General features: G+C 42.4%; 2 long non-coding RNA genes across 2 annotated transcripts; one reads left to right on the top strand and one right to left on the bottom strand.

Annotated features, from left to right (window-relative positions):
- The first annotated feature begins 955 nt into the window (after positions 1–955).
- LOC136520098 (uncharacterized) lies at positions 956–2,666 on the top strand. The gene is made up of 3 exons (XR_010775133.1): positions 956–1,069; positions 1,329–1,431; positions 2,546–2,666. It is a non-coding gene; the product is annotated as an uncharacterized lncRNA (long non-coding RNA).
- Positions 2,583–4,251, bottom strand: LOC136520097 (uncharacterized). The gene is made up of 3 exons (XR_010775132.1): positions 4,187–4,251; positions 3,722–3,783; positions 2,583–2,720 (listed from the first exon to the last, which is right to left on the bottom strand). It is a non-coding gene; the product is annotated as an uncharacterized lncRNA (long non-coding RNA).
- Positions 4,252–11,879: the final 7,628 nt, after the last annotated feature.

Raw genomic sequence — 11,879 nt, 5'->3', positions numbered from 1 at the left:
ACAACAAATACACCAGACCAATGGGCTGTGGGCTCAGTTTTTTTTAAACTAAGGATTTTTTTTTTTTGCTTGCATTAGCTATGCCCAAACATATATAATATACAGTTAATGTGTATTTCAGTATTTGTGGTTGCCAACGACACTCTTATAAATGTTTGTAAAATGCTCAAAAAAAGCTCAATATAGCATATGCCAGTACATCATATTTGGTTGTAATAGACAATTATTACAGGGATGCACTAGCCAATAATAGGAATACACAAACATGAAATGTCCAACATCTACTAAAAACAGGTGGCCCATCTACTAGAACATTGAGGTGACTACATGCAACACAATGCAAGCAATCAAACATGGTTTTATCCGTTCAAAAATAACCAAACACCAAATAAGTTTATACCGGCTAGGATTCCGTTGCATGAGGTCAATACTAAAAATACAAGAACCCCAATCACAATCTAACTAGATTCCACAATGCAAAGTCATAATGTGGCATGGTTTGAGTTCAGCACAGCAACAAATAGAACAATAAAAAAGGGAAAATAAAATTACGCTACAGAAACTGATAGCACGTCATATACAATGTCCATACAAATTGTCATATACCTATAGGGGTGGATCTGTAACCTAGGCCCCTAGGGCCCAGGCCCTAGGCCTAGTAAAACTACTGCGGTGTTTAGTTGGGCTAAATTTGCGCAGGCAAACTTTGCATAGTGAAGATTCCATACTGTAGCATTTCGTTTGTATTGTAAATTATTGTCCAAACATTGACTAATTAGGCTCAAAAGATTCGTCTCGCAAAATTAAAGCAAACTGTGCAATTAGTTTTTGATTTCGTCTACATTTAGTACTCCATACATGTATCACAAGTTTGATGTGACAAGAAATCTTTTTTTATATAGTGCACTTTTCAGGAGTTTAGATAAACTAAATAAGGGCTACATATCCCCTGGAAATTTTCAGCCCAATGACTAGGGCCTGGGCACATCGCTGGAGGTTGGAGCTGGCCGCCCATCCTGCCGCTGGCGCAGCTTACCAAGCCGTCCATCCTGCTTAGGGGGTGAAAATGGTATGGATATTTTTCGACCGTATTTGAGACCGAATCCGTTTAGAGGGGTTCAGATATGTCCATATCCGAGTTCGAGTATTCAACATCCGACACCGTATCCGTATCTGAATACTCAAATCGCATATTTATGATGTCGATATTAAATCATATCCTATCCGACATGGTTGACATTGTCCGTATTCAAATCTGAATCCGAACACAAATATACCATATCTGATCCGTTTTCATCTCTAATCCTGCTTCCGCATGTGCCGCGCAGATCGCCGCACGCCTCGCTGACCGCTAGCTGCCGTCCAGGGTCCAGGCCTGTGGCCCCGGCCCCCACCTACGTACCCCTGGCCATCCGACTGTGAGACTGTGAGGTGAGGCAATATTTCTACACTGAACTTTATTCAGATTCAATATTTTAATTGGATTGATTTGAAAGTAGAAATATGGATGATGGATTTACATAATCTCCACATTGTATGTTTAATAATTAATCTTTTTTATGACCTTTTCATGTATATTTTGATCTTATTCATATGCAAAGCTTGACAAGGACATAGAAGATCTTATTCATATCACTAGACACTAGGTATTACTCTTGAGTAAAACCTGGATCCGCTACTGTACCTATACGAGGTACATAGAAATCAGTCAAAACAAATATATCGCAAAACTGTAAAGAAAATGCTACATATGGCACGCACGCACGGTAACTGGCCTCACCAGCTCCGTTTTTGTCTATCTTTTCTGTTAGCTAGCTCTCGTCATTTTTACTAGTACATTGCTTGCACGCGTGGCCAATTGGATGGTTGATGGATTGTACAAGGATTAACAGGGTATATATGTTATATAAATAAACTATAAAATGTCTGAAACGGTGCGGACGATTACATATAAGCTTAATTAGTATACACGGCGGTAGGTTAAAGAATGCATGAACACTGGGTCCACACAGTGGTTTTGTACATTCGCTACCATGATTAGTAGTAACGCTGTCCGGAGCATAATTATACAGATCTTGCATCCTGAGACAGTGCATATCAGTTGTTTAGAATTTTGCTTCACGGTCGGAAAGGCCACCGTCTAAAGACGCTACACGCTGCCTGCCGCATATGCAAAAGTCAGGCATACAATAGTTCTAGACTCTTAATACATCATAAGTTTTTAAACTCTTTATACAGGCAGGCTGCAGAAGCAAGTTTTCTTGCACTTTGTATAGCACGCATCTAAAAGGAACCTGATGAACCTAGAATACAAGAAAAGTGGGTCGAAAGTTAGATCCTAATCGTGAGTTAGTATGAATCTATATGAAAACAGAAAACAATTTGTTCAGACGAACTTTGTTCACTTCTTTTGCTGACAGAGAGGTCCTGCGTGCAGTTCCTTTTCCCTGTGGCTTTGGCTCTTCCTTTCTCGATCTGCAGTTTGGATAGAACAGGTTGGATGAATATGCTCCCTGTAAAAGTCTTTGAACCGTGGTTTTTGTAGAATGATACCATCATGCTCGAAGATGGACACACAGTGGGGAAAACATACCTTTTGGGAGGGGAATCTGAAGATGCAGGAGCAAGATATTTTTGTGCTTTTGCCTGCAGGGCCTCTGTTTGAGTAAGATCTGTGCTTTCCTTTTTTTTTCAATGATGTTGGTCCGTTCTGGTTCATCCTATAGAATTCATATGTAAATGTACTATGTTAAAGAAGAACAAGGACCGGAGCCACAAAAACAGTGGACACCGTGTGAAATAAAGCATAAATTTGTAATGTCGCCATGAAAATAGACTTTTGTGCACAGAGGATTGCCTGTTTTTTTTTGGGAGATCTAATTTTTTGATAGAGATGGAACAGTAAAAGGAAATAAATATGTTAAAAGACATATTGCTTATAATCGTACAGATTACTTCTATATATATATATATATATATATATATATATATGTTTTGATTATAGATTACTTATAATGGTACATTGGCATAAGCCTTCTTACACTCCCATCAATTTGCAAACACCACCCAAAAAAAATATTCTTGTGAGGAAGTAATGTACAATTATTATCGGCACAGTCAAGGGGAAGATCGATATCTATCATTAACCCAACCAAAGATCATAATGCATTAAAGTTAAGAAATACAATAAGATACTAGGTTATGGGGATGATATTATTTTCAATATGTACGGTTTTGTTCTTGTAAATTTGTACAGAAGGTAAAACTGTATAAAATTGAAACCCAATTCCAACTGTGTTCTCTTTTGCCATCCTAATAAAAGGGGTTATATATACAGCCTGGATGTCTCTCCATATTGGCCTTGGTCTTACGTTAAATTATGTAGCATATAACAGGTAATGCAAAGAAAAGATAAAGGGAAAACTAACACATAGAGGCCCTAGTGGAAAATGACTGTAAATAACTTGAGCATGAAACTGAAACACATATACAAACCACTTCTTCATAACTTGGTACTGGAGGAAGCTCCACTACAACCCAATCACGTAGAACAATTGTAACATATTTATTAACACTTTGAGGAGGTTACTGTCTCTTAATTATTCATTTTAGTGCTCTCAATTCCTGATAGGACCTCATTTGCTTGCCACCACTATCTATGCAGTCATAGACAAACAAGGTCACATGGAGAAACTATTTTTTGAATGAATCTGGAGATTACCTGATGCTCCAGATCAAATTCTTCAGAAAATGCCAATAGGTTCACCTGTATTGCCCTTGCCGCTGTAAAGGACCAACGTTCAACAGAACAACAAATATGGTTACACAATGCATTATAAATAAATATCCCTTCAAAAAGAGAGTAATTCCAATATGCCATCCATTTTTAGGAGGCTTTTAAAATTACCATGTGCATAAATATTTGAGTGGTCTCAGTAGGGAAGTTCTAATGTCATTTCAGTTGAATAAGATTATTAGCTATCCATGAAGCTACTCACATGTCTCGAAACATTAAATGGCAATAACTGAAGTAGTTAATTAGGAAATATGAGGGCTGCAGCACACCTAAATTCCTATGACATGTGAATTTTCAGCCAATGCTTTTTCTTTAGTTTATCTTTTTTGTCAAAGATGAAGGGATAATATGTACATTAGATCATGTAGAAAATGATTGCTTTTTGTTTACCTCCCATTGCTTGATAACCAGTTTGAGATCTACATCCATGTCCCCAGTCTGAGATCTGCAACCATTTCGCCCATGCATGAGTCCCTTATCGGTCCATCGTCATGAGCACTCCGGATCAAGTCTCAGACTTGGACGAATAAAAGAGAGCATGCACATTCTCTGTAGAATAGAGTTTCAATTAGACCATTATAAAAAGTTACCAGGCAAGTAAAGTTGAGGATAGCATAGTAATCTAAACCTAGCATAGTAATAGGATGTCAATCTTAGCCCGTTCGGGAGGCCGTAAACGATCGTGGATTATTTACTGCTTGCTGGTTTGGTGTGAGAGAAAAACACTGTTCCCGGCTGGAAATTTACGATCGTTTACAAGCAAGCGAACAGGCTATATTTGGCTAAGTAGAGCCTCTAGGCGGCATCAGGGTCCTAACAAAAAAAAAATTGAGCCAAATTACAGTATTGAAGCGAAAGAGAATAGGCTACATAAGCCGACGTATTCTGAATCAGAGCTCACACGGCATGCATATTGAAGTCAAAGACACTGACAAATGATCAACTTCCTGGAGATTTGAGAACTCCTTCAGTGGTAGAACTAAGCCCAACTCTTACATTCATGGTGCAAGATCAGGAGAAACTGCAGATGAAATGCTATAGCAATTAAATAACTTGTTTTTATTCAGTTGAGTACATAACAATGTTTAGGACAAGGCTTTGCAAGGCAGACAAAAAAACCACAGGAACATCAAATTAGAAAATGGTAGGCATGTATTGCTCGGAAGAACACACGCCGTGCCGTAGAAGAGTTGCAGGGTATTTCTGCCTCATAGGCTAAATAACAGCGTTGACTTGAAAGGATGGAATATACCCAAAGACTTAGCCTTAGATAGGAGTACTTGAAAAACAGCTATTCACGTGCCTGAACCTTGATTGCTTCTACCGAATTTCAACTCTAGTCTACCACAACTTATTTAGGACTTAAATGCTTTGTTGTTGTTGTTGTTGTTGTTGTTGTTGTACAGGAGAACAGATTTCGCAACCAGTCATCAGGTAGAGCTCTCTCGGACAGGCTGTGTATTCTATTGTCAGATCCGGCTTTATTCCATTCAAACGACAAAGCAAAGAGCAAGGCTATGTATTAGGAAAAGGAACTATAGAATCAGAATGGGCTCACCAAAAAAGCAGCCACCATGCTTGTCGCAGAACCGACCAATTTATAAGAGTACAAGTACAATGGCAGCCCGCAAGCGATCGCACTGTAATACTTGAACCCATATAAACCCGGTAGTCCATCGAGTACCACGACGGGTCTCGATAAACGATTTACAACAACCAAGATCGTACATGATTCAACATACATGCCACATATTACATAAAGTTCACAGATACATTTCATCATCAGAGTACGAATAAAAGTTATTACAAACCGAGTTTGATAGATAAAGCGGAAGCAATTAAGTTCGAAAATAAAGTTTCCAACATAGTTTGATATAGTGCCAAGTAGGATCACGGTCCACAAAAGCAAATATAGGGATTAATAAAGAAGCCTACCCAAGGCTTACTCCTCATCCACGGCGGGATAGAAGCAACTCTTGCAATAACCATGATACACAGTGCTATCTGCAACAATGGGAAATAAAACCCTGAGTACGAGAAGGTACTCAGCTAGACTTACCCGTCATAAACCAGAAATAAAATGACTCCAAGGATTATGCAAGGTTGTATAAGTGGAGATAACTCGACAACATTTTGCATAAAAGCAATTGACTCATTGTACAATTACGATTCCTTTATCGAGTTAATTATAACTATCCATTTCTAAATTAGCAACTATCCTGTGCCAAACATGTGGTACATCATTTAAAAGCATACAATAGTAACCATAGCAGGTATTGTACTTCCATATTCATTCGAACCGTCATGTTCCATAACACAGTTACTACGATGTTAGGACTAGCCAAGTTTCTCACTATCCGAGAGAGACGGCGATTCGAATCGATTTCAACCAGCTGGGAATTTATTCCTAACACAAACCCAGGCATACCGCGCGAAGGCAGCCTTAGGTCACCTTTGGTACAACTCAGGTTTACATTTCGTGGGTCCGTACTACGCCGCACAATCTGGGACACCAGATGCCAGGATGTTCAGGCCTAGCCTGCCCTTGGACTCAGTCTGATCGCCCCTCGCAAGGAGCGCACAACAAAACGGGTCTTGGCCTGAGTTGAATTACTCGGCTTCGCAGTCGGAATGAGTTATCCGGCCAGCTAAGTGAGAGGCATGCGTTCAATCTTGTCAGAAGCGCCAACAACGGTACGGTCCTTAATCGACATAGACGGGGATAGATCCACACCCAAGACCTCCATGTCTTGTTGCTTCTCTATCGACATTCCGCCCGGTCTCGATTTTCTTTTACCCCATGGTTCTGTTCCACGATAGCAAATATAGCCAACCGTGCTCCGGTATCCACCTATATCTCGCAGGTGACAGGACATCACCTGACTTCTATCGATCTAAGCATGGTAAGCATATATTCGATCCTGGACCTATACCGGTTAAAGGTGTAATATCTGGACAAGGAATTTATATGCATCAAGTGGTTCCATTCAACTCTTATAACCTAATGCATCAATCATAAGTACTTAAGTAATCATTTGTAAAATACTGGGAGACTTAGAATGCTTCGAGGCTTGCCTCGCAGAAAGGAAGTGGGGCGGTGGTCAGGACACTCCGGAAGCTCTTCAGGATTCTGCTCCGCGCCTTCGGGAGCTGCGACTTGAGGATTCTCCTGCTGGTCCCCTTCCTCTGCTTCGTCAAATTCCAGCAACGTTATTTCTTCCTCCGATCCTAGATGCATGAATATGGCATAAGATATCATGAATGCATATATGTTAACAAGTGCATCATGTTCTACTGAGTAGGTGCATATCTCTTCTTGATTATTTAATTAACTACTTCCACAATACATCTACTATATCACAAAACAGCAGCTACTTGTTTCACTCATAACTGGAGTTCTACTAATCCAAATGCAGTGATCCTGGACTTTCTGGAAAGCTTATCAATTTATCTACAACTTTGTTATTAACCATTTTTACAGCAAACATCATCCCTATCATGCAACAATACTTCTACTTCATGTAATCACTCAAAGTTTGACAACATAAAGCCTACCAACAGTTTAAGCATACAAAATACATCCAAGAAAATATAATTATGAAGCCCAAACTATTTCTTTATATGCCTTTATTATTTTATTTGGATACATAGGTTAAATAATAAACATATACCAGATGTACTTCATAAATTCTTAAAAATTTACAGTGCTTTACTAAGGTTACTAAAAGACTACTCTAAAAATTTCATGCCATTTTATATAGTAAAACATTCTATACAAAAATGACAAGACAGAAAGGCTTAAAGTAGCATAAATAGAAAACCCTAGTGAAAAGTGTCAAGCAACAGATTTCCTATTTTTCTTATCATCCTTATTGTACTAAGATATCCCCCAACAAATTTCATGAATAATGGATCCATAAATAATTTATAAAAATTCATACAAGGATTCACTATTTATAAAATAAAAATCTATAACTACAAATCTACACATGCACTTATCCTCAAATTTTTATCAGAGCTCATATATGTTAAGACTAACTTACCACAAAAATTTCATAATTTTTGGAGCACAGGAACTCTAGATATAAAATAAACAAATTTGCATGCATTCAAAAACACATTTCAAATCTCTATTTAAATCTCCTAAAATTTCTACTGTAAGTGTCAAGAATATATTTTTCTTAAATACTTCACTTCCTAAGGAACACTACACAATTTATTGCACAATTTTTGAAGCTACCAAACTGGAGATCTAAAATTCACAAAACACATGAAATCTAAATTCAAAATGAACTAGCTTTCAATACTGCTGTCGCTGACCGGTGGGACCCGCTGACAGAGGACCCCACATGTCATTGAGACAAGAATAGAGCAGGCGGCGCTACTCTACTGGCGCGGCCAGAGCTCGCCGACGACGAACCTGCCGGCGGTGACATCTTCACACGGTGATCTACTCGACCTCACGCACACAATGCACTACTTGGTGAGACCTCTCGTCGGAGCTAGCTACTACGGCGGCGCCAATGGCGGGGCGGAGGTGTGGGTCGACGGTGAGACGCCGGTGGAAGCCACGGCGGCTCAATCAAACGCTACGCCGAGCATCGACACACTACGATGAAGCTAATGCACTCACTAACACTGCTAGCGGTGGTCGGATTAGGTCTGACCACGGCGACGAAGGTGGTGGCGGAGCTCTGGCGAGGCTGTGCGTGGGGCTGGAGCTTACCGAGCTCAATCAGTGGGCACGGGCTGGCGTAGGGAGTCGCTGGGATGGCGGTGGTGCTGTTGCGGTGATGGAGAAGCGGCTAGGCGTGGCTTGTGCCGTCAACGACGACGGCGGCGCTGCGGTGCCGAGGTTGCAGCTACTGCGGGTGCTGTGAACGGCGAAGGAGAAGGCGAAATGCAAAAATGGAGGCGCGGCTGAGTGCGGGCGGTAGCTGCGGTGATAACGCCGAGCTCAGGCGCGTCGTGGCCTGCGCGGTCAGGGCAACGGCGACGCGCGGCCATCGCGACGTCCCACGCGGTGGCTCTATCCTGGTGACGGTCGGCCACTGAACCGGCTTTCAGTTCGTTCAGTTAACCCCGATACGAGCCTGACAACGAGTTTACACGGCGAATTATCTGCTAAACCATAGCTCCAAAGTGCAAACGATCTACACGACTTGCGTAGTCCTATGTACCAGCTACAACTTTGGTTAAGGGAGCATGCTCTAATTCACAACCAACACTGAGTAATGTCATCCCCAATATCGGCCTGTCAGTCTGTTAATGAACAATGACTTAGAAAAATTCATAAGTGTTGAAATGTTGATTTTACTAATTTTTGTGATCCAATTTCACACATGTTAGGAGCTGAATCAATTAATGACCCAAAAATAAAAGTTGTTCCTTATAGCAAATACTACAACTTTGCTTTAGTGATCTCCTCCATGCAAGGTCTCTAACACCTAGTTCAAATTTGGTCAAACATGTCACATTTAAATGATGATACACTTCAAATCATGGCTTAATGACCTAATTACCCCTAACCATGAATATCAAAGTTGTTCATAATGATACTCTAAACATGTTTAAGAAATTTGCAAGGTCATTCAATCATTTCATGTATTAGTCACTATAGAGCTATTTAGTGTAATCACATGAAACATGACTTAAGGGCTTGATCATGGGAAGTGACATTCATGAACCATGTTCCATTTGTGAACCTAAGTATTGCCAATATATTTTTGTGACTCATATCAACCATCTACATGTACACACTCATGATCATATGCATAGACACATGGAGTCATGAAATAATGAGAAAGTTGCATATGTTCAAGGAAACATGCGATAACAAGCAAATGTTGCAGATGTTTCAATCCAATGTTTCAATTGTAAATGCTTGTTTATGGATGCTTGATACTCATGCTCATGTTATGCAAGTCAAGTTATGCAAGGCTAACACTCGAGGTGTTACAATGCTGTACCATGAGAAGGGCCCTGATCAATGAAGCTGCACAAAAAAAATTCCAAAAACTTGTCAGTAGCTATGACAACCAAAACGGTAGCTAGCAACATAGAACCCAAACTCTAGGCATGCCCTTAGGATTGAATCGAAACAAAAATCCAATCACAATATAATAGCAGTTAGTGTGGCCCAATCCGAGGGAAAAAGGACCAAAGCAAGAAGGGGGATACCTTTTACATTGACATGGCTCTGATAGTGAATCGTCGGACACATGGTATGGGAACGCAGTAGACACTTGGAGTAGTAGTGCAGCTAGGCAAAAAGAGAAGCCGATTATTGGTGTTTCGAGTAACCACCGATGAGTAAATTTCTTATATTGCGCGTCTGGCTCGGATGGTGTGCTTAGGGGACACAAGGTCTATACTGATTCAGGCAGAAAGTCTCTACGTCTAGTTCGTCGCTGCTGCTCATGTTACTAGCACAGAAAGTTTGCAGTAGGGGTTACAAAACGAGCGAGAGAGGGAAAGGATTCCAAGTCTCTGATGGAAGGAGTGAACGGGTGCCGAGAGCTCGGTTGCCGCTCGGTCGTGTGCTTGTGTTGTGTTCTGATCGGTTCGAGGTGATTCCGATCGGATTGGAGTCCCCTTCATGGGGACGCCCTGCTTTCCCTTTTATAGATCAAGGAAAAGCATGGGTTCAGCGGAGGAATAGAGGAGAACGAGAGAGAGAAGAAGTCCTTCAGGATCGCTGGGTCCTTCTTCTCCTTCAGGCAGGTTCCACCAACCCTATAGATATCAATAGGGATGGTGCCATGTCGCAACCCTGTCCATCACTGGTGCCATGCGCAGGCATTGTCTTTCGGTTATGGCGCTCCACTCCATCCTGGTGGACATCGTGGTCAACTGATGCGCCTATCAGTATCCATATGAGGGGTAGGTAGAATAGCACCGGTATGCCCAACGCTGTTCTTGATGTGAACCATCAGGTATGGCCCGTCGTGATCGTGGGTTACATCAAGACGTGCCAGTCTTCCCTGGTGTCAGAGTTTTGACTTAGGCCCATACACTTGGACCTGGAGTGGCTGGCGGTGGTATGGGACCCCATTGGGCGAGACAGAGCCCCCACCTGAGGGGTCAGGTGAGGCGGAGTGTAAACCCAAGGGTCGGGCGAGGCGGAGCCCATAGCCTCGGGGTCGAGCGAGGCGGAGCATAAACCCAAGGGTCGAGCGAGGCGGAGCCCACGATCTTAGGGTCGGGCGAGGTGGAGCCCATGGCCTCAGGGTCAGACAAGGCGGAGCCTACCCCTAGAGGTCGGGCGAGGCGAAGCCCGCAGCCTTGGGGTCAGGTGAGGCAGAGCCCACAGCCTCGGTGTTAGGCGAGGCGGAGCCCACGGTCTCGGGGTCGGGCAAGGCGAAGCTCACAGCCCTAGGGTCAGGCGAGGCGGAGCCCTCCCTCAAAGGTCAGGCAAAGCGGAGCTCGCGCACCTGGGGGTCAGTTGGAGCTATAGTCACACTCTTATCTCTTGGATGAATCAATGCTAATGACCATTAGCTCCTCCTCTTCGGGTACCCTAGTATTGGTTCCTAATAGTAGCACCCGAGCCTACGGAGGAGTAGAATACTCCTTCAGAGGTTTTTCCAAACGAAAGGACTTTGAGGGCCTTGGCCTTCTTTTGTCATCCACGGCATGACCTAGGATGGTGATTCCCTTTCGTCGAGATCGAACCCTTCGGGGGTATAGCCATGACATTTGGTGGGTCGAAAGAGGTCTTTTCTGATTTTGTCCCCTACCAGGATCTGTCATTCTGTGACTGTATGTTCGGTCTCTGTGCGAGCCCAACTTTCCTCGAGCCCCTCGCCCGTAGCAGGGGTCAGGTCATGGATCGACTTGTCTTTTCTCAAGCATTTTTTCCAAAAAACAGAGGGGCCAAGCCATGCCATGATTTTCCTTTATGGACGAATCATGGTGCTCAGTGAGCTGTTAATGGGCTAGTCCGAGCGGGGCCTCGGCATCCCATTTGTGGGGATCCATCTTGGGTCATCTGGTGACTGACTCCGGATTCTCAGTGGTCAATCCATATCGTTCTCGGGTCTGTTCGACTAGTCCCGAGGGCTCTGTGCCTTTCTTCAAAGCA

This window comes from Miscanthus floridulus, chromosome 18 (assembly GCF_019320115.1).
Source record: "Miscanthus floridulus cultivar M001 chromosome 18, ASM1932011v1, whole genome shotgun sequence".
In the NCBI taxonomy this organism is placed as follows: domain Eukaryota; kingdom Viridiplantae; phylum Streptophyta; class Magnoliopsida; order Poales; family Poaceae; genus Miscanthus; species Miscanthus floridulus.
The sequence above is the reverse complement of the archived record's forward strand: the minus strand, read 5'-3'. Positions and strand labels throughout refer to the sequence as shown.